Source organism: Thermobia domestica, chromosome 11 (genome assembly GCF_964235325.1).
Source record: "Thermobia domestica chromosome 11, izTheDome1.hap1.1, whole genome shotgun sequence".
NCBI classification, from domain to species: Eukaryota; Metazoa; Arthropoda; class Insecta; order Zygentoma; family Lepismatidae; genus Thermobia; species Thermobia domestica.
Genome location: NC_137464.1, coordinates 238,191,157 through 238,197,156, shown reverse-complemented (window position 1 = coordinate 238,197,156; position 6,000 = coordinate 238,191,157). Strand labels below are relative to the sequence as shown.

At 33.6% G+C, this 6,000-nt stretch overlaps 1 protein-coding gene across 1 annotated transcript in view; it reads left to right on the top strand.

Annotated features, from left to right (window-relative positions):
* The first annotated feature begins 425 nt into the window (after positions 1 to 425).
* Positions 426 to 6,000, top strand: part of LOC145664839 (innexin inx2-like) — a 39,216-nt gene continuing 33,641 nt past the window's right edge. Inside the window, exons 1-2 of the mRNA XM_081731846.1 lie at positions 426 to 509; positions 3,563 to 3,679. The gene's annotated coding sequence lies outside the window, so the exon portion shown is untranslated. The remainder of the gene's footprint in view (positions 510 to 3,562; positions 3,680 to 6,000) is intronic.

Below are 6,000 nucleotides of genomic sequence, written 5' to 3'. Positions count from 1 at the left end.
CTTTAAGAACATCACCGAGCAATAAACATCAAGCGAGGCTAAGCAAATAAGGTTATTATTTTTTTTTTTAATTAACTGCAATTACTTCTCATAATAGATTCATGAGGATAACTTTAAGTTTGATAGTACTTTCGTATTTGGTCAATAAATATTAGGTTCTTTCTATGGATGTTAAATCGGAAAGAGATCAGAATATCTTATTATTTAAAGACCACGGCTAATTCTGTAGTTTAATTTTCTTTTTCTATAATCATTTTTTTTCATATGCATCCTTGACAACATATAGGAAGGGGAGACAGTTCTATAGTAATGGCGTTCAGATTTAATAGGGGAGATCATTTATTATTTATTATTTAAAACATTTGTAGAACTCATGGCAATCTGATTATAATTATACAAATATACTTAACATTGTTTCTTCAACAGTTCTGTATATCAGTGTCCTGAAGTATAAAGAGGATCGTCTCCAGCCGAGCAGTGTAAAGAGGGCAATTACTTATTCTGAAAAGGTAGGAAAATCTGTTAGATTCATGATTAAAGGGACTTTATAGGTTTCATAACACTGGATTCATGTGCTGAACCCATTGGCGTAACCTTTTTTTAACTCCCCCCTCAATAAGAATAATAATCAGGGACCCTTCCCGTCTCCTCAGCTATCCCTCTTACCCAATCCAAATGTAAGTTAAACCACCGAATCAATCTGCATCATCAATGAGACTATATTAAAAAATACAATGTTTGTAAGAAATAAGCTGATTATGTTGATTTTTTTTCTACTGCACAATTGATTTGTTTATTTAATTGACATCTATAGACGCAGCACTTTTAGAAAAAGTTCCTTGGATTATTTTTTTTATTATTATTTTTATTTATTTATTTATTTATTTATTTATTGCTGATATTGAATCAAATCTTACTTGTTGTGTCAATATAATGTAACCTGTTAAATATTGAAGATGTGTTTTTCGGTTTAATTGAAAAGTAGTAAAATATGAATATTAAAATAACTTCATTTGTCCTGATTTTAATATAGAAACTGAGATTTCTCATCCAAGTAAGGGTTCTGGCCGCATACGTGGATCATGTTAAATTCATCGTCAGTCTAATTTAATCTTAAATTAAACTTTTGAAGTTTAAGAACAACTTTCGTTCATGTTTGGTTTAATTCCTATTTTGAAAAAAAAAAAAACATGCTGTGTGTTTTCTTTAGGAGTTAGAAATTACTCTATTGCTTCATGTTTTAGACATTGAAGTACAGGAGGAGCCATTGAAGAGAGATTTAAAAAAAAAAAACATCCAAATTTTATAAAACGAGATATGTTCTCCCTGGGTAGGGGGGGGGGAATGAGGGGGACGCATGGGGTCGGCTTCCCCTTAGTAAGCTGAAATGTTTGACCAAAAAAAGGAAGAGTATCAGTTGTTATTAGTAAATAATGGGAAAGTGGGGTGATGATTTTGATTTTGTTTAATCGTTGTTTGTTCTGCATCAAAAACTGTCGTTTTAGTCTCTTGTGGCCCTGTCCGATCAGACTGTACATATTAGTTCTGGAATCGCATTCCCACCTCTCCCCTTGGAGCTTAATACTTCTCCTCGCTTCCTGGGATTGAAATTGTCCACGACAAGAGCGTTGAATTCATACTTACAGAACTTAAGAAACATATTTCATAATGGTTTCCACAAAAAAGTAAAAGTTTCATGAGATATGTGTATGTGCTATGCATATTCGTGCGAATTTAACATTTATCGCTATTGGTTCAAGTTGAAATCGGTGTAAGATAAGGAAAGTAAAATTTAATTTCAGTTCTAAAAGAAAACATTTTAAGATGACGTTCAAAAAATATCCGATTTTCATGAAATTTATCACATAGATTCGGCAGGGTTTAAGGAGCATTTCTATCGCTTGAAGCTGAAATGGTCTAACGAAGATGTCAGGTCGCTTTTGCAACTTGAAAAAAGAAAAAAAAACAAAAGAAAAAAGAAAAGAAAAAGAAAGAAAAGAACCGCACGGGAAAGATACTCATTTTCACGAAACATTGCACGCATTTTATTTAATGTTGAAGTGGGAGATCCGGGTTCGATTCCCGGAGGTCATATGGTTCGGATTCCACGTTAATTAGTAGGTCCACGTCTCATATAGCCTCGCTGCTGAACGGGACGCTAAACTAAAAATCAACTCAACTCTTTAATGTTGAAGAATTATTCTGATTTCTGCGAGTTGAAATCAGTTTACGATGAAGCAATTAATTTACCCTCCTCAGCTTAAAGAATCTACGATAACTTTGTTAAAAAATTTCAATTTTTATCTTTAAAAAATTAAATCTTTCAGTTTAACGTCCCACGATTATGCTTTTTAGGCTAAGGGAGACGGATGATTAAGGCAAGTGAGTGATAATGGAAGAATTGGTGGAATGATATTGTGGGAGGAAACGGGAGAAAACCCACGGACACGATGTGGTCAATCACAAACTTAATTGGCTGGGAACCGAACCAGGGACCCCATACTCCAGAGGTAAGCACTCTGTCACTGAGCCACTATGCCCCCAATTTTTATCTTAAAAATGTTCTTTTTTTAAAAAAATGTAGTGAATTCACTCTTCTCAAACTAAAAATTTGAAAATTTTCCTTACAAACTTATATACAGGATGTCACAAAATAAGAAGGAAATGAAATGATTACTTTAAGTTCTACGTCTAATGGTTATGGGAGGAGACGGGGGAACTGCGAGAAAACCAACGCACACAGTTTCTGTTCACCACAAAGCTCACTTGGCGCGAGCAGGGAAAGTGGAAAATAAGGCAGCAGATAATTTCTTGAGGCAATAGATGAAATATATTCCTACATATATATTAGCAAATGTCCCACGTGCTACTTGAACATTTTGTATTCTTCCTTCTGTATTTTATTACATAGAATTGATGGGAGCTCAGAGGCTCACACAAATGGAAACGTCTCGTATGGAATTCTGGGGAAGCACCCCACTTCTGAATTTGACTTTCTAAATCAAATATCTAAAAAAAAAAGCCAAATTCTGCAGCACAGGTTAATTATTTTAGATGAAAAGTCCAAGGACTTCTTGTCCCTCATTTAATGCTCCACGAGATCATTCTCAAGGCTGGTAGTGGTTTACAACTTGATACGAATTACTAAGATCCTCTGCTTCATTCTTACATTCTTCAGTATTTACGGATTAAGATTAAGAATTCAAATTCCGTAAAGAATTTCGATATATGGTCACCTTGTTTAATAACTGTTACCTCGTCCCTTTCGGGGGCAGTAGCTCAGTGGTAGGGCGCTTACCTCTGGTGTGTGGGGTCCCTGATTCGATCCACTGCAAAGTAAGTTTGTGATGGACAATAAAGTGTTCGTGGGTTTTCTCGGGACACTCCCACTTTCTCATTCCACCAATTCTTTCAGCATGATTCACTTACTTTAGTCATCCGTCTCCCTTAACTTCAATGACATAATCGTGGAACGTTAAACTAAAAGATTTCAAAAATAGCTCCCTTTACCATAGATTAAGATACTAATACTCACTTATTTAATTTATGTCATTACCTCCAGGTTTTCCCCAGGTGTCCAATAGATAGAGACTGGGTGGACCTCTGAGACACGTTTGAACCAGTGTAAATCTGGGAATAAATCTGCCCCATCGAGGATTGAAACCAGACTGTTGTGTTGGTAAGTTGACACTTTACCACTAAGGAATCACAGCTCTAATTTTATCAAGGAAGCGCTTGTTTCAACTGCACAAATATAAATGAAAATGAAATGATAAACTCAGTAATTTCATTTTTAAGATAAAAATTAAAAATATTAAAGAAACCTATGAAACACCAAGGTTATGAAGTACGAGATCTATAATTAGATGGTCACATGGGTGTATGCTGAACAACATCGTGTCCGTGGGTTTTCTCGATGTTGTTCCGTTTCATCCTACATTTTTCATTAAAGTAATTACTTCGTAATCATTAATTTCCTTTAATCATTCCTCTTTCTTTACCTACAGGGAATAACCGAGCAACGCAAAACTAGACATTTAATTTTTTTTCGACTGTCACCCAATATTTCTTTCTCTAGTATCATACAGAATTGAAATGGAAATTATTAAGTATTTTAGAACTGAACTACGGTATGAGATTCGTAAATTCATAAACAAATCATCTCTTTATTTGACACAATTTTTCCTCAATAATTTCGATTCAATGATTTTGAGTTCATTTTCGGTAGTGCCTAGGGAGGAGGGTGTAAACTGTCGATAGCAAATGGCAATAAGGAATTTCAGGTTCTGCAGTGGCCTGGAAAGATTGAAGGTTCACTAATTTTCGGCGAAATATTTTTTTAAATTTAAATTTAACATATATTTCATTAGTAAAGAGTGGATTTACATATTTTAAGATGGATTTAGAGATTAGCATTGGATTTAATTCAAATACTCCCACCAAAAACAAATTCCAGGCCTCCCGTAACAGGAACAGTAGTTCAAAAACATCGGTATAACACTTCTTGCGCTTGTACGCAAGGATTTGTCCACGTGCACAGGTGGAACGGAATGATTTGTTATTCGAACCAAAGTGTAACTTTTTATTCTTTATTTTTTTATTAATTAGTTAATTAATTTACTTATTTTTGTAATTCTTTAAGAACACCACCGAGCAATAAACATCAAGCGTGGCTAAGCAAATAAGGTTATTATTTTTTTTTAATTAACTACAATTACCTCTGACAATAGATTTATGAGGATAACTTTAAAAGTTTGATAGTACTTTCGTATTTGGTCAACCAAAATTAGGTTCTTTTCATGTATGTTAAATCGGAAAGAAATCAGAATATCTTATTTAAAGACCACAGCTAATTCTGTAGTTTAATTTTCTTTTTCTATAATCATTTTTTTATGCATCCTTGACAACATATAGGAAGGGAAGACAGTCCTATAGTAATAGCGTTCAGATTTAATAGGGGAGATCGTTTTTTTTATTATTTAAAACATTTGTAGAACTCATGGCAATCTGATTATAATTATACAAGTAAACTTAACATTGTTTCTTCAAAAGTACTGTATAACAGTGTTCTGAAGTATCAAAAGGATCGTCTCCAGCCGAGCAGTGTAAAGAGGGCAATTACTTATTCTGCGAAGGTAGGAAAATCTATTAGATTCATGATTTAAAGGGACTTTATAGGTTTCATAAGGCTGGATTCATGTGCTGAACCCACTGGCGTAACCTTTTTTTTAACTCCCCCCTCAATAAGAATAATAATCAGGGCCCCTTCCCCTGTCTTCAACTATCCCTCTTACCCAATGCATGGTCTGGTGAGATGTAAGGTAAACCACCGAATCAATCTGCATCATCAATGAGGGTATATTCAAAAAATACAATGTTTCTAACAAATAAGCTGATTATGTTGATTTTTTTTCTACTGCACAATTGATTTGTTTATTTAATTGACATCTATAGAGGGAGCAGTTTTAGAAAAAGTTCCTTGGATTGAATTTTTTATTATTTTTATTTATTTATTTATTTATTTATTGCTAATATTGAATCAAATCTTACTTGTTTCAATATAATGTAACCTGTTAAATATTGAAGATGAGTTTTTCGGTTTAATTGAAAAGTAGTAAAATATGAATATTAAAATAATTTCATTTGTCCTGATTTTAATATAGAAACAGACTTCTGATCCAAGTAAGAGCTCTGGCCGCACACGTGGATCATGTTAAATTCATCGTCAGTCTAATTTAATCTTAAATTAAACTTTTGAAGTTTAAGAATAACTTCATATTTGGTTTAATTCCTATTTTGAAAAAAAAAAAAGAAAAGAAAAGAAAAACCATGCTGTGTGTTTTCTTTACGAGTTAAAAATTACTCCATTGCTTCATGTTCTAGCCATTGAAATATAGGAGGACCCATTGAAGAGAGATTAAAAAAAAACCATCCAATTTTTATAAAACGAGATATGTTCCTCCTGGGCAAGGAGTGGAAATGAGGCGGACGCACGAGGTC